At 43.7% G+C, this 22,629-nt stretch overlaps 1 long non-coding RNA gene across 1 annotated transcript in view; it reads right to left on the bottom strand.

The window, feature by feature from the left end:
• Window positions 1–22,629, bottom strand: part of LOC310755762 — a 1,619,227-nt gene that overhangs the window by 656,070 nt on the left and 940,528 nt on the right. The window lies entirely within an intron of this gene.

Raw genomic sequence — 22,629 nt, 5'->3', positions numbered from 1 at the left:
GACACATCATTTGCGCTTGTGTGTAACTGCCGCTCCTCCAGATTTAAATGCAGAGGATAATTGTGTGCTTTCCGATTCTCTCTACCAGATTTATTACCCAGGCTCCCCCTGCCCAACCTTTCCAGCAATATACTTTTGTGTATTCCCCCGGAGCTGAACTTAAACGTTTTTGGATGATTGATCCCTCTCATCCCCCTCGCTGCAGCTATCACCTTGTTGTACTCCAATCGCTCTCGGCCAAAGGGGAACAGAGTGTGCTGGAAGCTGCGTATGATCCAGTTCTTTGTACCACTCCCAGCGTCATAAATCGCATGAGCAAATCACATTGAGACAGCTTTTTCGCCATGCCAGCTTTAACACTGCTTTGTTTATGTGCTCCCAGACCTCATGATATTTGTTTGTGCTTTTGGCTTGAGATTTGCTGATGCTTCTGAAACCCTTTTTTTTTTCTTTCCTTTTTTTAAAGAAGAAGAGAGGAATCAGTGTGCTTGCCAACCCAATATGCTCCATAACACGTCAGATATCATCAGATCATCATGAGATGCTTACAATTTTTAAAACAAAGAGCACAGCAGTTATGGGAAAGGGGAAGGAGATTATATCTTTTGATGTTGGAGTTGCCATTATTCAATGACAACGGCAACTATTATTATTATTATTATTATTAATATTACCCCAGCCACTCTGGGCAGCTGCCAACAGAATATTAAAAACACAATAAAACATTAAAAACTTCCCTATACAGTGGACCTTCTGGTTACAGATTTAATTCATTCCAGGGGTCCATGCGCATCCTGAAAAATCCGTAACCAGAGGCCCACTTCTGCACGCACACACGGCGTAATACAGTGCTTCTGTGCATGAGCACAACACACAGAGCACATCTGCACATGCGTGCGGCGAAAGCGCTTCCGCACATGAGTGTGGCACGCAGAGCACTTCTGCGCATGTGCACATGGCAAAACCCGGAAGAATACACTTCTGGGTTTCCCGCGTTCATAACCTGAAAGTTACATAATCAGAGCGGTACATAACCGGAGGGTCCACTGTATAAGAAGTTTAAGGTTTGATTCACATATTGCTTGATCTGTAAACACAGAATCTTGATCTCTGGGCCAGCTGTCATGCATACAGGCAAAATGGATATAAAGACTGATCATGGTCATGTCTGTCAGCTGTTCCTATGGACTGTTCTTCCAGCTTCCAAAGTCACAAGAACTGATGTTGATGATGATGATGATGATGATGATGATGATGATGATGATGATGATTATATTTTCCCAGCCACTCTGGGTGGCTCCCAACAGAATATCTAAAAGTCAGATAGTTGTTTATTTCCCTGACATGTGATGGGAGGGCGTTCCACAGGGTGGACACCACTACCAAGAAGGCCCTCTGCCTGGTTTCCTGTAACCTCACTTCTCGCAGGGAGGGAACTGCCAGAAGGCCCCCAGAGCTGGACCTCAGTGTCCGGGCAGAACGATGGAGGTGGAGACGCTCCTTCAGGTATACTGGGCCAAGGCAGTTTAGGGCTTTAAAGTTCCCCATCATATCTGTGATCACCTCAGCTGACATATTACATCAGCAAGTGCAGTGCTGTTAGTGGTTTTGCTACAATACCGCCACAGGTCCTCTGTGACCGAGTTTACACGTCACAGTATGACAGCTCAAGGTTTACTGTGAATGGGGAGAGCATTCCCACTTCACTCTGCTCCTAGCATGAGTGGGGGCAACAAACCATGATTCCTGGCTTAGTACTGTGTCTAAACCAGGGGATATAAGTTGTTTATTTCAAATGAAGAAACCATGATTGGTAAACCAAGAACAAATCTTAACTTCACATTGTGGTTTGTTTGGAGTAAGACACTATGATTCCCCCATTCAGCCATAATGCTAACCCAGAGGTTGTGGTCTGTTACTGCCACTCAGATGAATGGAAAAGCGGGAGGGTTCTGTGCTTTATGGTCAAGTACATATCACAGTAAACCATTCACTATGGCTTACTGCAATATATAAATGCTGCCTACATATTATCAGAGACTGGTAGTGTCACGGTCTGGTTTACGGGCGGTCGAAGTCCCGGCTGAGGACATTGGGACCGGGGGTAAGATGGTGGGGTGGGAGCAGGAATGAGAGTCCAGAAGCCAGGGGTCTGAGGGTCAGGAAGCAGGGAGTCACAAAGTCAAGGCTCCAAGGGTTGAGAAGCAAGGAGTCATGTATGCGACAACGGCCGCGAGAGTTTTAATAGCACAAGGATGGAAGACTGAAGAAACCCCAACTAAAGAATCATGGCAAGAAAAATTGATGGACTATGCAGACCTGGCAAAACTGACATACAAGCTACGGGACAAGGATAACTGTGACTTTAAAGATGAATGGGAACCCTTTACAAAGTATTTGAAGATGCAACAAAGTGAACTGGACTCCTTGGCTGGTTTTGAATAAACATTCACAAACTTTTTATTGATAATCATCAGCTAAATAGTTTGAGGATCTATACAACTGTGTAACATGCAGAAAACAGCATTTTTAGAGAAATCAAAGACTGGAACTGAGGGAAATCAGGGGTGGGGGAGTGGGTTCTGTGGGGGGGGAGGAAAAATGGGGGGAATAAGGATGATATATTTCTGGATAGTATGTTTTGTTTTAATTTTGAATCAAAAGTTATTTAAAAAAGAGAGAGAGAAGCAAGGAGTCACGAAGTCAAGGGTCTGAAGATCAGGAAGCAAGAAGCCAAAAGCAGCAAGGCAGGAAACGAGTTGCTGTGGCCAAGAGCCAAAGGGTACTGCTGACCTTATATCCCTTCCCGGCTCTTGCCACCAGGTGCAGTGAGTTACCAAGCAGCCTCACCTGTGCGGCTACGCCTTGCCTCCCCAGAACAAACTCAGGAAGGCCACAGTCCTGCAAAGCCCTACTGGTCACAGGGCCTGGCTCCTGCACGCACACCTGACAGGTAGGGCTCTGAGGAGTGCGTGGCAGAGGCTGATCCAGGGGAAGGAGGTCAGTGATTTGTGGGGTCTTGTGCCACCTGCAAGGCTGAAGACTGGGCTAGAGGAAGGAGAAGAGTCTGAGCATCCGGAGATGGGGAAGGAGGTGCAGGAGGAGTCAGAAGTGAAAGAAGAGACTGTCCCTGCAAGTTGTGGGATGGTAGAATCCCCATCATCCATTTCCCCACTGTCTCCAAGGACCAGGAGGAGCTTGAAGAGGCAGGCACAGTGGCAACTTCCATGCAGAGGAAGTTCCATGCATGTGCCCCGTCAGGCAAGGATACTTAAGTTCGGTTCAGGGTGTGGTTGCACAGTTACTCCAACACTCCATCTCAGAGCACAAGCCTGGGGAAGAGATGCCATGTCAAGCTTCAGGGACTTGGCTTCCCCACTGCCTTTGGCAGTAGATAAGCAGAATCAAAGCGAAAGGAGACTCTTACCAGTTAGAAATTTTAATGATCATAGCAAGAGAACAAAGAATCCATTTCCTAGGAATGGAGGTGTTCCCACTTAAGGGTTCCACCCACTTCCCCCCTTGTCACCCACGTAACTACCACGTCTTGTGTGCTGGGCCTGGGGGTAACCCGTGAAACGCAGTCCAGGACCAGTCCAGTATCCGAAGGTTCCGCTGGGAGTCAGTCCGACAGGGCCAAGGCAGGACACGGGGCAGGAAACCAGGCAAGTATAGGATCTCAGGCAGGATCTAGCATACAGCAATGTTGCTCCCGCAACCTGGGGTGGGGTCCAACAGCCTTTTATCTTTGTTGGGGTAGCGGCCAGTCCTGATCCCCCGGCGACTCACCTCCCTGTTTCGCCTGAAGACCAGTACTCCTCCTGCGAGTACTCAGGTCTCTCATTCTCTCAGACCTTAGTCTCTGCAGCTTGGGAGACATCGGTGGGTTACTAGACCCAGGGGCCGCCTCAGCCTCTCCTGACCAAACTGGTAGTGGAGCAGCTGTAAGTGATGGCCCAGCTGAAGGCAACGAGGTAATCCCCGCATCTGGAGCCAGGGCAGGCTCAGGCCCCTGACTCGGCCCAGCTGGTGTTTGTTGCAGGGGAACCTGTGCAGCCTGGGACTCTTCAGGATCAGGCCCCAGACTTGGTTCAGATGATGCCTGAGGCAAAGGATCCGGTGCAAACTGAATCTCCTCTGGTTCCAAGTCCAAGCCCCAGTCCCAGGCCATCACGTCTTGTAACCTGATCTCGCAACCACTGTGCTTTCTGTGCTGCCCCCTTATCTGCTCTCCTTGACCTTGGGCTGAGCGGATGGACACTTTGCAGCAAAAGAGAGTCTGTTAACTCTTCCCCCCACCCGGTTCTTCTTCTTCTAGCTGTTCACCACCCAGTTCTTCCCAACTTCTGCCTTCTGATCTATGCCCCTCTGCAAACCACTGTTCCAAATCTATACTGTCCCACTGCTCCGAGGAAGATTCAGGGTCCTGATCAGGAGCAGGAGGAGGGGGAGACTCTCATCATTCCTCCTCAGTGCAGCTCTCCTCAGAACAATCCCTGACACGCCAGCTACTTAGTTGCCAGAAGTGTGTGTCTGTATGTGTTCTATGCACCTTAGAATCTCCTGTAAGTGCATGCTTTGTCAATAAAAGAATTAAACTACTGGATGTTTGTTCTCCTTGAGTTGGGCGTGCTCTGGGCACATATGCACAGATGTACTATCACCTTAACTGTTCTGGATGCTCAATAAGCCAAAGAGTGGATATGAATATTTACTCATTGTCATCATTATAATTCTGCATGCTGTGTCAAACCCTAGCACTGAAAACATGTCCTGGACTGACATAAATTAAAGCTTTGGTGGGCCATACCATTTGCAAGAAATCATACATAAATATTGCATCGAGAACCCTGGGGTTCTGTATACGGGAACAAAAACCAAGCACAAAGACAGATTCTGCACAACTCATATTTGTGCATGCTTTAGCTAGCAGGGTCAAACCACAGATTCTGAATAATGCATATGACACTTCATAATATTCCAGTGAATTAAACTAGGGGGGTCCAAGGAGCATAAGAGCATTAAGCCAGGAAGCAGAGGAGATCTCCCTTTTCACAGTGTGCATTTAAATAGTAAAATCTCCAATTACGTAAGTGCCAATTGTCACCCTGGTCCCCTCCGTAAATTACCTCTCCAGACAGATCAACCCTAGCTCAATGAACGGTGAAAACTATATCATCCTTTGCAATCAAGTCAATTTCCCCCTGCAAGTTGCTTGCTTGTACGCAGGCAGCCTGGGCAAGAATCAAACTGGGTACAGCTTACCTAGTGAAATATCATGATTGCTTGCTAAAGAAAGATGTAATTGTCTCTAAATCATGCTTTCCTTCTTGTCCCTGACATGATGTACACAAATAGGTATTTGCTTTCCACTGAAAGGTCTATCTAGAGTTCATCCAAGACAGATGTCTCCTGCCTCAATTGTTCTAACAACTATCCCTGGCAGGCACCCACAAATAGGAGACTGTGATTACCCACACTTACAACCAGATTATGAGACACCTGGGAGTGGCGATTAGGCTTCTTCTTCCTTTCTTTTTTTACAGAAGATGGAATAGGGATTGGGAGAGGGAAGGGAAGGGCCTAGTCAGGTTTGCTGCAGTTAATGTTTAATCTGGAAACAGAGAGACAGTTTTCTATTGAAGGGGCTGTTTTGGATACTGACTGAACATTGGGAGCAAGAGGCTGTGCTGTAGAAATGAAAATTAAAAAGGAACCAAATAATCAACAGCCCAAAACTGTATTCGGCTGCACAGCAGCAAACTAGAGGATTCAGCACAAAGTTCTCTTAGCCAAGGAGTTTTGGAACAAAGGAAGAGTAGAGAGAGAAAAGCAGATCTGTATTGCTAAAGATCATCTGAGCGCTCCGGTCAACTCCACAGCAATGCAGGTTTAGACAAGGGTTCCCAACTTTTGAAAGATAAAATTCTGCTCCCTGGCATGGGCCAGGGAGGGGGAGCCCAAAGGGTCAATGGGAGAAAACTGGTGGGTAAGGATGGAAGAGACATTTGATTCAGTGCACATTTAAAGGTGATTGCACCTAATTCACACTTTCTGAAACAATATACAAACTAAAACAGAACTATCCTTCAAAATTCGCACTTATCTGAATTTTGCAGTGCTGCCCTCCGATCACGCAATATTTACAAGAATGTATATACTACATAAGAGTTTGCATAAAAATTAGCATATTCATGAAAATAACATGAAAAAATTCTCTACATTGGGGGGAATTGCTTGCAGCAAATGTGTAAAACTGCAGAAAAAATGCTGAATAATTTCCATAAGGGTTTTTTTAAAAAAAATATCTGCAAATAACTGCAAAATGTGGAGAACTGAATTTAAGATTGGGAAATGAGAAACCAATTATGAGAGATCTATTCATCCCTACTGGTGGCTCAAAAGGACCATGGAGCAGAGCCCAGAGATATATGTTTAAGATGTCCTCTGCTACTGGTAAAGACAAGTATTAGGCTACCGCAGTGGCCGTCAAATTTTTGGGATCAAACGTCTCACAAAATATATGTGATAATTGGGAGGGAAACACCAGAATAGGCATTGTTGAATTTATTCATGAGAGAAAGTCAGGAAATTTCAGGTTTCTCATGCACCACACATGCACATGAGGCCTGTTCCTGACCCCAGCACACACACATGAAAGATAACATACATAACAGCAAATGCTGTCAAATGCTGCATCAGCAAACTGCGTCGCACAGCAAGTATGTGTTTGTGTGTATATGTATGTGAAGTCTTCAGTTTTATCCCAACAGGTGAACTGATCAGTTTGCATTTCTTAGTGCAGATAGTATTGATCTGATGTGTAGAGATCTTTCCTATTCTAATTAATTCAAGAGGATTCTGGAAGTTTCTCTGTGTGAAAGAAACTTCCATGATGTTTGGGTTATACCTTCAGAGAAGCTGAGTTCAGCTGGTTTAAAACAGTTCTTTTATCTCTTCTGTCAAGGTCATGACTATAAAAATATTCCAGAAGGAGCCTGGGTTTCACTTTCTATCTCCAGGGCCGTCTTTCCCCAGGGATGCAAGGGGTGTGGTGCACCTGGGCACCGAACTCTGGGGGACGCCAAATGCAAACTGGTCCCTCTCAATCGGCAGCAGGGGAAAGCAATAGAGCGGAAGTCCTGAACCCCTCCTCCATCACTCTGTTACTCCGTAGCGTCAAACAAAAGCAGTTTTTTCTACAGCATCATTGTTACAGGTGAGCTCAACAGCTTTGAGTTTGCCCCTCCCCCCCCAAAAAAGGGGGTGCTTGATATGGAGCTTTGCACCCCAGCAGCACATATGCTAAAGATGGCCCTGTCTATCTCTCTTCCTTCTGGTGCGATGTTCTGTATATAGTGTTAAAGTTTAGACAAATTATAAGTTATTGTAAGTTTGAGTTAAGTCTGCTGCAACTGGATTTCTTATGGACAGGGCCAATCCTGAATGTTTTGGATTTGTGACCATTGTGCTCATCTGCCTTCAGTAGCAGTAAAGCTCTGCTGGATGAAATACAATTGCCTCTGGTCTTATTTTGGGAGGAATCCTGCAGTGTGTGGGATTTGAACTGCGGGCTTTATGGATCATGCAGTTTAGGGCCTAGGCTACTCCAGCTCTCTGGTTTATATTATACGGATAAAACACATGTGTGTGGAATTATGAGAGACATTGCACATGGCAAAGCAATTGCACTCTCCTTTTGCCATTTACAAGACTTGTATGGAGCCCCTCACATTCACCTTCTCAGGTTAGCAGTTTGGTCAAATCAATGCTTTGACTGCCCTGTGTTTCCAAAAGTGTGCAAGCCACTCATCAGCGTAATATTATACCCCTTGACCCAGGCCCTGGAGATTCTGTAATCCTCCAGTTCTGACTTGTGCGAAATCATTTCACAGTTGTTCGAAAGCATAGCTGTTCCTCCCAATTGTCCTTAAAAATTAAATGCCACAGGAATCGGAGTGTATCAAACACCTGTAGAGATAATTTTCTGGAACACTGTCAGGGGTCCTTTCTACCAAGAACTCAGTTATCACTGGATCCATTGTATTGTCAGGAAACTGTCGTCTAAGGGGTTCCTCACAGGCATATTCTAGATATGGAAATGATATATAATGAACTGGAAAAAAATGTTTAAAATAACTTTTTTTTAAAAAATCAGGAGCTTTTTTTTATTAGGAATTGTAGGTACTGACAAACCAAAAGAGCAGAAAATACTTTTAATGTATGTGACAACAGCTGCACGGATGCCACTAGCCCAAAGATGGAAAGAAGAAAGAGTCCCCACCAGAGAGGAATGGCAAACTAAGCTGTTGGACTATGCCGAAACAGCAAAACTGACCGGAAAGCTCAGGAACCAAGAAGACCAAACTTCAAGAAAGAATGGGGAAGGTTATAATTTATCTAGGAGACCACTGTAAGCAGATGAAAACATTAGCAGGATTCTAATAAAACTTGTAGTAGTAGTAGTAGTAGTAGTAGTAGTAGTAATAATAATAATAATAATAATAATAATAATGCAATACAGCATTTAATAGTAAAAACTAAACAGGGCTGCCTTCAGATGTCTTTTAAAGATAAGATAGCTACTTATTTCCTTCACATCTGAAGGGAGGTTGTTCCACAGGGCGGGCGCCACTACCGAGAAGACCCTCTGTCTGGTTACACTTGTAATGTAACAATTACTATGGACAATGTGGAGAGATATGAAATATGGATTATGAAATAATATGCAGCTGAAAATGTTGACAATAGGACCCATGGAGAGGAAGTCTGGAGATTCAGAGAAATCTGTCTAGATGGATATGTATTTGATATTGTATCTTTACACTTGTAAAATCAAATTAAAATTTATATATATAGACCCTTTCCCTGAAAATGAATTTCTCCTAATAAACACATTTTTGCATTCTGTTTTGACCGATGTGCATATTTTTGCAAGTAATTTCCCCCAATGTAATGCATTTTTCTTTGTTATTTTCACTAATATATTCATTTTTATGCACACTGTTACCAAATATAGGCCTATTTGTAAACCTTCGTTGGAGAACTGGATCGTAAAAATTTGAAGAAGTGTGGATTTTTAAGAGTGGCTGTATTTCACTTTGCACGGTGTTTCGGAACGTGTGACTGATTTGCCTTCAACTGAAGCAGCTTGCATGGAAATAATAAAATAAAAATGATGCCACACTAAGAACCGCAACATCACACCTCTAAAACCCACTGGCAGGAGAAAAGCAGCAGCGGTGGTAATAAAACAGTCGGTGATAAATTGCTTGTAGAATTCAACCTGCTTCAAGCAAAAAGAGGAGCAGGAAGTATAAGCCTTGATTGTCCAGTGGCTGAGAATGTCCTGATGGAGTCTGAGAACTTTTGCATTGTAATATTTATTTTCTAGGCAGCTAGTTTTTTGTAAAAAAATAAAAAGTATCAGCATTCTAAATCTGAATCTTTTGCACTACGGGCAGTGTCCCAGAGAATGTCCCATATTCACATTCCTGCACATACTGGGAACTGAATTGCAAACGCTAAATAGTTTGTCTCTCTTATTTCCAACCACCAGATGTAAAGAGCCAGCCCTTCAGTCCGTGTTAACTGGTGTAGCCACTAGTCAGATGTCTGATTCATAAATTTAGCTTAAATGTCTTCCTTCTCTCTCTCTCTCTCTCCACCATGATCTGGAACTGATAGCTGGAAACTTCTTTTTATTGGCCACTTGTCAGCTCAAGATTATATATCACAAGGCCATGCTCTATTAATGGGCCAGAAACCTGACATCTAAATCACAGGCATTTCCTCATACTAAGACATGTAGAGGGGAGCCTTAATCTTTGCTCGCAGTAAAAAGCGTCGATTCTGTCACGATGGCTTCCTAAGGGTGGGGCGGGGAGGCAAAGATGTAGAAAATGCAAGGAGAAGCCTTCTGCAGAAGAAGGTGGAAACACCAATTGCGCGGGATAGAAGAGCAGGGAATCAGCTGCAATAGGGCCTCTCCAGACGGACATTTTGCCACATTGTAAATGTGCCAATGTAAATATGCTGCTGCTGTTGGGTGATAACACTGAGGCCTGGTACCTCCCCCCAACGCAGCGTCACTCCGGTCTGTCACGCTGATGTGGCCCATATCCAGGGACATGAGCACACGACAAGCAGAAGCTCAGCCTTGAGGAATAACATCTAAGCCCAATTTATTGCAAATTAAATCAAACGTAACAGAAAAAAGAAAACATGGCTTCTCTCTCTGTCTTCCTCGGAGAGAGCACTGCAAAAACAAAAGCTACACAGAGCGGAAACAGCGTATCTCGATTTCCTCTCACAAGACTCCAATAATCAGTGCTGGAATGTAAACAGACATGTGACATGTAACAATCCCACACAACTGCAGCACGGGAGGTATGGAATTCCCAACAGCTGCTGGCCATGATCCAGAAAGGAATGCACACACCTGGCGCTGGCCTTCTTGTGAGGCAGTTGCATAAGATAACAGTTTCCAGAAGGCACTGTTAGAATTCCTGCTCCATGATTGCAGTCATGGGATTGTTGTCTATCCCATGACAGTATATGTTTTGACTCCACAGAGTGGGAAGTGACGGAGACAGGATGTTTGTGTTACTGTGTTCCGTGAAGTGGGACTATTGTCCTTTGTTCATTCTCTTTGCTGTCTGATGCTAGAGAGAGAGGGAGTCATGTTGAGGTGCTCTGTGTGTGTTTATTTGTAAATAAAGTAGATTAGCCAAAATGCTGAGTTGCTGAGGTCTGTCACGTGAACTGCGCAGACTCTGTGGATCCCTAAGTGTGCCGGTGTCTGTTGGCATCGGTCGCTGTGATGTTCAGGCTGAAGAAAGCTTTTGAAGCTCCCGATCGACCAGGAGGGAGAGAACATGCCAGTTGGGTATGTGTCTCTACCAGGGTCCTACTCAAGTGTAGGATGAGCTCCTGACAGGCACGCCATTTTCCTTCATCACTCCCTCTTGTGTTAAATGCACACAGGTTTAAAGTGCTCTTTCAAAATACATCTTTGAAGATTCATTCTCCCCCAGTTCACCAGGGTTTGGTTTGGAGACGGCTGTGTGTTGGCCACGGTAACTGTTCACAGTAAAAGTGCAGCTCTCCTACAAAAGGAAAGCATCCCTGAGGGTTTTGCTCCGAAATCCTTCCACTCGGGAAGATGAAACTGAACACCTTTATTTTTATTTAAGAGAATGACTACCATTGTTCTCCTGTTATTGCAGCGATTGATTTATACATAAAGTCGCTTAAAAAGGACGCAGAAAATCTCCCACACGAGCAGAGGTTATAAAATAACCAATACAGGAGGCGGTTTTGTATCGTTAATCCGATAATGTGTTTTTGCTCTTGTGATGTTTTTATATTGTTTCCAGCCCATCTTTTCGGTTAATGTCGCACACATGCACCGTACCGAAAGTAAATCTGAACAATAAATCTTCTCTTCTGGGTTTTGATCAGCAAATCATCATATATAACGATGCCTGACACCATGTGATTTGCCTGCCATGTGGATTTATCGCAAGAGACGGGCCTTTTGCTCATTAAACAAATGTGGTTTGGACGGGCGGGGTGCTTTTTTTTTTTTTTAAGTTGCAAAACTATAATATCGTTTAATGGTCTGCGGGACATGTTTGAGCGTCCCGGAATTTGCAAATTAAGTCTCTCTGCATCTTCAAGAGGGAGGGAGAGGCCTGAAAAAATGCTGTAGAAAGGCGAAAGGGTCTCAGACAGCTTTTCTTCCCTCACACCCCCAACCTCAAGCCAATTCTCATTGCAGGCATCGCTTGGCATTGTGCTCCGCAGGTCAAGCTCCTGCCCTGTGTCAGCATGCTTGGCTTCTTCCTGAGGGAAACTTGGCAGGATGGAAGGAAAACTGCATATCCTCAGTCCTGCCCCTGACAAGGGTATTCTTGGATGAAAGCTGCCTTCTTGGCCCAAAGATTTTAACACTACATCTATTTTGGTACCATGAATAAGAGCCCACTTGGCTTCTCCGCCACCATCTCATCCTTAGAACTGAGGGAAAGAAAAGAAAGCAAGGAGAAGGGGCAGGGGAGATCGCAGTAATGAAAATCAAGGGAAATTTCTAAGGTTATGAAGCCAGAAAGGATTTAAAAATCCAGGACAAAGCTAGAGGAAACTAACCCAAAAAAAAAAACCAACATCTGGCATATTTTTGTGTGGTGCAGTGGTTAGAGTTCTGGACTAGGACCAGAGTTCAAATCACCACTCATTGATGAAGCCCACAGGCTGACCTTGAGCCAATCACTGCCTCTCAGCCTAAACTATTTCACAGGGGATTAAAGGAGGAAGGGGAGAACCACAGACCCTCCACGGGTCCCTATTTTCCAGGAACAGTCCCAGATTACAGAAGCCACCCCAGTTTCTGACTCGATCCCAGAATGTCCTGCTTTTCCTTAGGACAATGGTTCTCTTTTTTTTTTTTTAATAATTTTTATTAACTGGCCAATCACATCAAATTAAATCACATCACATAAATTCCAAATTACAAAGCCAAATTTTTAAATTTTGTTAGGGGAACCCATACTTCAAGATCCAAAGGGGGATTCAAATCATCTTCTTATTACTGCGTTAGTGTCCAAATCAGTCCCAATCAGTCCAGACAAAGTTCATAATTCTATCCAGTCTTATCTTGGTGTTTCCACATCATATCTTGTTCATAAAATTTCTCTTTTTCTTTTACGATCTCTTCTGTTAGTCTCCTTAAGCCGATAAGCAAATATAATAATCCTGTGTGAATTTCCCGTTCTTCCAATCTAAGTCCAGATGGTTTCCATATATCTCCTTCGTAGATAACATCACTCTTTCCATCATAAATCAGGCATTTTTTTCGCTCTTAAATCCCACAGAGGAGTTTATCCACGATATGTAAACAGCACTATTTCTCTCTTTCTCCTCCCAGACCCAAGAGCTCCAACAATGCCTCCCAAGATGGCGACGGCATTTTTAACTGCGTCATTCCAAAACTCTTAACTTTCCAGCTTCGTCTTGAAACATTGCTTTGGTTCGAAAGTTTATCTCCACACAGCCTTAAATCACACCTTAAGTCCTTAAAGTTCTGACTTATTAGGGGAGGGGATTCTTGTTAAGTCACGTAAAAAGGAATGGAAGGTTTTTCCCCCCTCCCCCCTCAGTCATTTGCAATACCGTATCTTGTCGTATCTTCTCATATTTCATTCTTGCCTTGTTATCAGAGATCTCTTCTGTCAGCAGTCTTTACTCCCCCTTTTTCCTTGAAGTATGTGCAATTTATCTCGTCCAAATTGTTTCTTTTGAAGATTCTTGCAAACTAGAGGCGCGGATCAGAGACGGCGTCAAGGAGTGCCGGAATCCCACAGGAGGGCTTTGTGCCTAGTGCCCCCACCCCCACAAATTCGGGGGTGGTATAGGGCACAGCAGGCAAGGGCCGTCCCCCCCATAATCCTGGGGGGGTTAAGGAGGCTAATTACCCCCATCATAGCCTCCAAATTACCTCGTGTGGGTCGGAGAGATGTTATTGTCAGCCATCTTCCGATGCGCCACCTAGTGGCCCCTAGGACAATGGTTCTCAACCTGTGGGTCCCCAGATGTTATTGGACTACAACTCCCATCATCCCAGAGCTCTGGCCTTGCTAGCTGGGGATGATGGGAGTTGTAGTTCAACAACATCTGGGGAACCACAGATTGAGAAAGCCTGCCTTAGGATGTCCCTATCAGAGAAATGTTGGAGGGTATGGGACACCTCAAAGTGTCCCTATTTTCCAGGGACATCCCTGATTTAGAGACACCATTCCAGTTTCTTATTTGATCCCGGAATGTCCTGCTTTTTCTTAGGATGTCCTTATTTTCGGAGAAATGTTAGGAGGGTATGGAGTTACTCGATGCCGGAGCTGTCTGAAGGCAATCCTGTATAGGGAAGTTTTTTAATGTTTTATCATGTTTTTATATATGTTGGAAGCTGTCCAGAGTGGCTGGGGCAACCCAGTCAGATGTGTGGGGTACAAATAGTAAAATTATCATTATGGAATGGGGCGTCCCTATTTTCATTGGAGAAATGTTGGAAGGTATGGAGTTATGTGACACACACCCCCCCCCCAGCCATCTGAATGCAGCCCTGTATAGGGGAAGTTTTTTAAATGTTTAATGTTTTATTATGTTTTATGTATGTTGGAAGCCACCCAGAGTGACTGTGGCAACCCAGTCAGATGGGTAGGGTATAAATATTGTATAAATGTTGTTGTTGAATAGGATGTCCCTATTTTCATCAGGGAAATGTTGGAAGGTATGGAACCATATGAACAACCTTGAGCTCCTTAGTGGAAAAAGCTCGGATATAAATGCATTTTATACATATAAGATTGCATATGGAAATTGGAGAGGGATGAGGTTTGAAGTTACCCAAGCCACTAAGAACAAGCTTTGCCCACACTTCAGAAATAAACACTGCAAAACCCCATGATGAAAACAAGACAAGGTCTCATGTGAAGAGACTGCCGTTTCTGGAGACAGTCGTCCGTGGTAACACATTTAGCGAGGAGCTAATAAGCTGCTATGGTTTTCCCAGTAGTGGTGTATGGAAGTGAGAGCTGGACCATAAAGAAGGCTGTTCGCCGAAGAATTGATGCTTTTGAATTATGGTGCTGGAGGAGACTCTTGAGAGTCCCATGGGCTGCAAGAAGGTCAAACCTATCCATTCTGAAGGAAATCAGCCCTGAGTGCTCACTGGAAGGACAGATCCTGAAGTTGAGGCTTCAATACTTTGGCCACCTCATGAGAAGAGAAGACTCCCTGGAAAAGACCCTGATGTTGGGAAAAATTGAGGGCACAAGGAGAAGGGGATGACAGAGGACGAGATGGTTGGACAGTGTTCTCGAAGTTACCAGCATGAGTTTGACCAAACTGCGGGAGGCAGTGGAAGACAGGAGTGCCTGGCGTGCTCTGGTCTATGGGGTCACGAAGAGTCGGACACGACTAAACAACTAAACAACAACAACAAGTTGCTTGGATAGGCCCAGCGGAGGGAGTAGGGAGGAAGCTCCCTGTGGACCAGCTGGATGATGAGGAGAGTTAGGCCAAGCTACCAGGCATTTGTGACGAATGCAACACTGCCCTTCTGGGAGTAGAGATGTGGGGAAACATTTGATTCAGCTGATGTTTCAAGACAAACATAACTCATTTGCACTTTCTGAGAATACCATGCAAACTGAAACGAAGTCCACCCTTACCAATTTGCACTTCTCTGAATTTCGCAAGGCAGTTTGCCAGTCATGTAAAGAGTACTAAAAAGGCACATACAAGAGTAACGTGTGCATAACAGATGAATATCCTTTCTACAAAAGAACATATTGTAAAACTGTAATGATCCAGAGAAGATCCGCAGGGCCCCTGCACAAGGACGACACGCAATATCGTGAAGAGTTTTGTATTTTTTCTGCATATGGGGGTGGGGGCGGTATTGTCTCTGTTCTTATGTTATGTTTTTGTGTTTTTATATTGTAAACAATCCCGTGATCCTCAGATGAAGGGCATTATAGAAATTTTAATAATAATAATAATAATAATAATAATAATAATAATAATGGTGAAAATAGTGTTCAAAAATGTTCTCCATGAGGGAATATTACTTTGCCAAAAATGTGTGTATTAGACACGGGGGACTTTTTGTTTAAAAAATCACAAATGAAGAAAGAGCAGAAAAATGAGAAACTGAAAAGGGACAGATTTGCTCATCTCTACCTGGGAGGTATCTTGGTGTTTTGTGGGCCTATCCTTTCCTGGACAGAGTTAGCGTCAGGCTATTTCCTGAGCCGTTTCCAAGCAACCTTTACGCCTCGCATTCAGATCATTCCACTACTACACAGTAGCCATCACTTGGGCTAAAGAAGACTCTTCGCCATCTCAGAAATGTTGAGTTTCAATTTCCTGGGTGAACTTTTAAACCTCCTAGCGGGAGCCACCTCTAAACAGTAAGCAATCACTTTACAGCGAGGGATGAAGAACAAAATGGCTGAACAGTTTCATTCCTTCAGCGGGACTGGGTAAACACGCAGAGGATAGGCTGCAAATGTAAAGATAAGCTGGATCCAATTTTTTTCGGTACAAGAAAAAGACTACAGGATCAATATGGATTTTGGCTAACGCCATGAGAATGTGGCTTCAAATATTAGCAGTGGGAAGCTCACTGGATGCAGAGTAAACCGTAATGTGAACATACCCACAGCTCTGCCCTAGGGGCTCCCTTCAGCCCCCCCCAAAAAAAAAGTATTTGAAGGGGTTGGGTTCCCCCCAAGTTGATGGGCATTGCCATTCAAATGGTGTGTGTGCCATGTCATGTGATTGACTATGCGGGGTGGGACATATTTTATGCAAGCTGGCATCCCTACACACCACCATGCTTGATCTTGAGCATAAATCTCGACACAATTCAGAAGAAAACAGAGGCAAAGTTTTCTGCTGCTTCTTTCCAAACATATTGTTTTCCATTACATACAGGTCAGCATGGAAAGTTTCCGCTGTAAAATGGGCCCAATGTACTCTTTAAACCCAACATTTGGAGGATTATTTATTAAGTGTCCAGGCTGTCATAGACTCCTTGCATGGTGTCAAGCTTTTTCTACTGAGGCACACTTGCCTTAAAGCCTCTCTTGCTGATTTCTTAAAAGCCTTACCATTATATAATAATTTATATAATATATAAATATATAAATATAAGTATATAATAATTTATTATATAATAATTCAGAAGGTTCCTATTTAAGGACAGAAAATCTGAAGTCTTTCATTTACACTCCCTGTTACCTTCCAAAATACAACTTTTTAAGAGACCAAATTTTCTCTGCTTTCGGGATTTACAGAGAACAACAGGTGGGCTATGAGGAAGCAATTTGTTATGAACACTAACTCTGTCCATATTCATGACACATAATCCTCCATTGCAGTTTTAGTAGCCAACATGTGAGAGCTGAGGGGGTGAATAATGTTTGGAACTTTGTTTATTCGTTTATTTTAAAAGTTCCCCTCTCCCAATATGAGTAATAGGCTATAAGGATCTGACAGCTCTGATTATATCTTCGCTCCCTCCTACAGTCTGGAGGAAAGATTTGGAGCCAGTCATATCCTATGGCATTTAGCAACCAAATTTCCAGTTGGGGGCTGAAGTAAGACTCCCTGGGGCCTTCTTAGCTTTTCATCCTTTCCAGGCATGGGAGGAAGATGGGGTTTCAGCAGATGAAAGATGCTTGAGGATGCTAAGGAAACACATTCCATATTGGAAAGGATGCTGAAGTGCAAGTTCCGTTCTCCCACCAGGATATTAGAGGCTACTGACTTCCAACTGGCACTCACGCTCGGCGTTCTACTTCTGCCATTGGCAATCTGACAGAGGTGGTTCACATGATACGGGCACCTTGTGGAAGCTATACAGGTCTGGATGGAGAGGCTGTTAGGGGGGAGCCCTGTGGATGCAGCCTTGAACTTCATGGAAGAAAGGTGACTTATGGGACATATATTGCCCTAGGACAGCAGGATCCAAAGGAGAAACACATACTGGCCTCTGCTGCCACCAGTAGGGGAAGGGTGAATATGTCAAGTTAAGTTTCTTCTCTTTCCAGGCTTAGGTTCAGTTGTCTGTATTTCCAAATAAGTTTGCCATATATGCGCAGTATAGATAGCTGACAGCCGACAGCTGACAGCTGATGATGATAATAATAATAATAATAATAATAATAATAATAATAATAATAATTTGTTATTTATACCCGCCCATCTGGCTGGGTTTCCCCAGCCACTCTGGGCGGCTTCCAACAAAATATTAAAATACAGTAGTCCATCAAACATTAAAAGCTTCCCTAAACAGGGCTGCCTTCAGATAGACAGATAGATAAATAAATAGATGATAGATAGATGATAGAGATGATAGATAGATAGATAGATAGATGATAGATAGATGATAGATGATAGATAGATAGATAGATAGATAGATAGATAGATAGATAGATAGATAGTCCTAATGAAGATTCATCAGCATCTTTGTGTGAATTTCTTTCATATAAACAATATATTTTATGCAGGTTTTTGCCTAATACGCATAATTTTGTTTGCACAGCCATTTCCACTCATATAATACATTTCATAGAATCATAGAATCATAGAGTTGGAAGAGACCACAAGGGCCATCGAGTCCAACCCCCTGCCAAGCAGGAAACACCATCAGAGCACTCCTGACATATGGTTGTCAAGCCTCTGCTTAAAGACCTCCAAAGAAGGAGACTCCACCACACTCCTTGGCAGCATTTATAACACTCCCAATCAAGTGTTAAAAACAATTCAGCATTAAATATTAAAAACTTCCCTAAACAGGGCTGCCTCCAGATATCTTTTAAAAATAGGATAGCTGCTTATTTCCTTGACATCTGATGGGAGGGTGTTCCACAGGGCGGGCGCCACTACCAAAAAGGCCCTCTGTCTGGTTCTCTGCAACCTCACTTCTGGCAGTGAGGGAACTGCCAGAAGGCCCTCGGCGCTGGACCTCAGTGTCCGGGCAGAACGATGGGGGTGGAGTTGCTCCTTCAGGTATACTGGGCCAAGGCCATTTAGGGCTTTAAAGGTCAGCACCAACACTTTGAACTGATGTTATTGTCACTAATATATGCATCTCCTTGCACATTTTAACACAGTACATGCATTTTTGTAAACATTAATTGGCTGGAGAACTGTGTCGTAAAATTCAGAGAAGTACAAATTTCAAAGGATGTGTCTCATTTTGCATATTGTTTCGGAAGGTGCAAATTAGGTTCACTGGCCTTTAAAAACAAACTGAACCAAATTTCTCCTCATCCCTAGCCATTAGCCAAGGGGAGGCTGCATAATTCATGCAATTTTGTTGGGTTGGCGACCATGGCACATCTCTATTCAGACCCCAGAGAACCAATATTGACATAAAATTTCAGAATAATGCAATTTGTCATGCCTTGGGTCCCAAACGCCTTGGTACTCAGCCATTTTGGCTCCCGAACACTGCAAACCCGGAAGTGACTGTTCTGGTTTGTGAACTAATTTTGAAAGCCAAATGTCCGACGGGGCTTCCGTGACTTCCAAATGGCTGCAGGAGCTTCCTGCAGCCGACCAGAAGCCGTGCTTTGGTTTCTGAACATTTTGGAAGTCAAATGGACTTCTGGAACAGATTCCGTTCAACTTCCAAGGTACGACTGTACTCCTACCAAAGTAGGGAATGCACGGGCTAACCTGCAAATAAAGGCAGCATAGCAATTTCACGAGGGACGTGGGTTAAACCACAGAGCCTAGGACTTGCCAATCAGAAGGTCGGCAGTTCGAATCCCCTCAATGGGGTGAGCTCCCGTTGCTCGGTCCCTGCTCCTGCCAACCTAGCAGTCCGAAAGCACATCAAAGTGCAAGTAGATAAATAGGTACCACTCTGGCAGGAAGGTAAACGGTGTTTCTGTGCACTGCTCTGGTTCAGCAGAAGTGGCTTAGTCATGCTGGCCACATGACCCGGAAGCTGTGCGCTGGCTCCCTCGGCCAATAAAGCGAGATGAGCGCCACAACCCCAGAGCTGGCCATGACTGGACCCTTTACGTTTACCTTAGCAATTTCACAATAAATGCCCCAATGTGTATTTTCTGACTAGAGGATTTTGAAATGTTTTTGATTCGGTGTTGTAAAACATAAACGCAGAATGCTCTGGAAAACAAGGATAAGAAGTTATCTTTAGTTTACACTGACCATACACAAAGAATGCAGAAGGAAGCAGTGTATGGTGTAGTTAGCACATGTAAATAGATAAATATAGCAATAGCTGGCAGGCAGATTTACCAGGAGTGGGGAGATAAAAGCCCTCAGATGTATTCCAAGCTTGCCACCAATGAAGGATAATGCTATGTATGCAAAACAGTTTGCTTTTTAAAGCAGCCCTGTATATTTACAAGCATCTGTAGCCATAGTGAACATATGGGATGGCGATCAACCCGGCCCTATGGAGATAGCACTATACAAAGGCATTTTTAAAAGTTTTTTTAAAAAATCTACAAGTGATGTTGCATCTAAGTGAACGAGAAAGATATTGCACTCAGAGCCACAGCGGCAAATCACAAGGTAATTGTTTCCTTCTGCAGAAGTTATCATAATACGGACCCAAATTAGTTTCCATATTCAATGAAGTTTATTCGATAGCGCTTTTACTGCCCTGCTAATGATCCGGTTAAGCCAAGTTGGGGCAAATAAATTATGAAACAATAGGAAGATGGTGGCAGTTTACAAGGCATGTTCTATATAACAATCTTTAAAAGGCTATAACACAGGTTTATTGGATCTGGCACAGCTTATGAATCCCAACTCCCATTAGTACACCATGGGAGTGGAGCAGGGAGAAAACAAAAAGGATGTCCTTTCATTTGTCATTGGCAGTTTTACACCTAAGTGGGTTTACTGCAGAATGTGGCCGCCGCCACCTCAACTAGAAGATCTACCAACGAATGGCAAGATATATTAAAACGCTTACATTAAAATGTTCCCTTTGCTCTCCAGGAGCACCCAGTTGCTCAGCAAGGAAACCAGGATGAAGAGATTTCTGAGTTTATGTTACTTTGGAAAACTGACTGAGCAATTGATTTTAAAGTATTCATGTCCAACATCTACTATACATTTTGGGAAGTGGTTTGTCTGTCTCTTTGTTTTTTCTCTATACCTTTCAAGATATTGCTGCCAAATTTGATACAAGCTTGAGGTGGGGGCAGCACGCTTCATCGGCATTTCACACTGGGTTCCAGTGACGTAGCATGGGCTGCTGGCGCCCGAGGTCAAATGGAGCGGTCTGAGGAAAGCTAAACAGGTGGAATAGAGAGATTGCAGCTGCAGAGATAAGAAAAGAAGATTCGATCCATTGTCTGGAGAGGTCACTTCCTGGTTCGCATGGAGAAGTCATTTTCAACTGAGTCCAGCAACGGAAGTACACAGCTGTATTGAGCCAGCACTAGGTGTTGAAATTTTGCGCCCCTAACATTTTTGCAGCCAGAACAACCGCCCCTATGCTTCCCCCCCCCCCCCGCCGCCCACATGCTACACCACTGCTGGGTTCCATTTTGAATCAAGATGGTGGGTCTAAATGTCACTTTGACCAATTTTGGTCATAGTTTTGGCTGCCTTTCAAGATCCTAGTCACAAACTCAGTACAGTGATTCCTGGAGTGGGAATGGGGGTCTATATAGATGTTGTGGTGCCAGACACCATTTCAAGTCAAGATAGCATCCTGAAGTATGACTTTGGCATGACCTCACCCTTTTTTGACATAGGTTTGGCCTCCTCTCAAGACATCTGCACCAAACATGAGGGTGGCAACATGAGAATGGACCTTCTCTGCAGTGGCTTCCCGTCTGTGGAATGCTCGCCCCAGGGAAGTTCACCTGGCGCCTTCACTATATACCTTTAGGCACCAGGCAAAAACATTCCTTTTCAACCAGGCCTTTGCCTGACTCAATCTACATCCTATACTGTTTAAAAATGCTGGCTCTTTTGGGGGTTTTTTATTGGGTTGTTGGTTTTGTTTTGACTTTATGTATTTTATATTTTATATGTACCACCCTGAGACCTTCGGTTATAGGGCGGTACAGTCATACCTCATGTTACGTCCGCTTCATGTTACGTTCTTTCAGGTTACATCCCGCAGTGACCCGGAAGTACCAGAAAGGATTACTTCCTGGTTTCGCCGCTCACGCATGCACAGAAGCGCAAAATGACATCACGCACATGTACAGAAGAGGCGAATCACAACCCGCGCGTAACAACAACAACAACAACTTGACATAAGGGTTCTCAAGGTGGGGATCAGCAGACTTTGTACCCATCGGGATGCCAGGAGCCATTTTAAAGCAAGTTACCAGACCGAAACATCATTTGGGATGGCTTTGTCCATTTTTGACCTCTTACTATATCATTGCCAAATTCAGCCTGAGGGTTCCTGAGATGGAGGTAATAGTCTTTGTTGACATTTAGACAGCAGGTACTGTTTTGAATCAAGATGACAGACTGAAACATGACTTTGACATGAGCCTAGAATTTTCCAAGATAGTGATTTGGATGGGTATTGTATCACTGGATACTTCTAGAGTTCTCATTTTAATCCAACAACCCTTGTTCTTTCTTTCAGGTCACTTCCATGGGACATGGAGGAGGTATTAACGGTCTTTTCTAGAAGCTTATCTAACTTGGACTGCTCTTCCTTAAGCAAGAATAGAGTAGGATCCGGGATTTTGTTGCAGCCACTTCTGTAAATTACATAAAATCCTTACCTGACCATCAGAGATGCCTGATTGGAAGCATAAAAGCATGCAGACAGAGCTAAGCTTGCATGTAAATGATGGCGAGAGTCAAAAAATGGCTTTTAATGATCCATTGGGCCACAAAGCATTACACATAAAAACCTTTGTTAAAAAGAGGCAAGTGGGAGATCATGACTCAGCATGTTATCTCCACGGTGTTGTTTAGTCTATCCGCTTTCGGAAAATTAAATAATACAATTAAAGTTAAATGGACCACACAAGAATAACAATTAGAGTATTGCAATGTATCAGAATGTTGTTAGTTTGGGCAATAATTCAAATCTGGCAAGAA

The sequence above is a fragment of the Podarcis filfolensis genome (assembly GCF_964270895.1).
Source record: "Podarcis filfolensis genome assembly, chromosome: 2".
Lineage (NCBI taxonomy): Eukaryota > Metazoa > Chordata > Lepidosauria > Squamata > Lacertidae > Podarcis > Podarcis filfolensis.
This window is presented reverse-complemented; position numbering and strand designations above follow the sequence as displayed.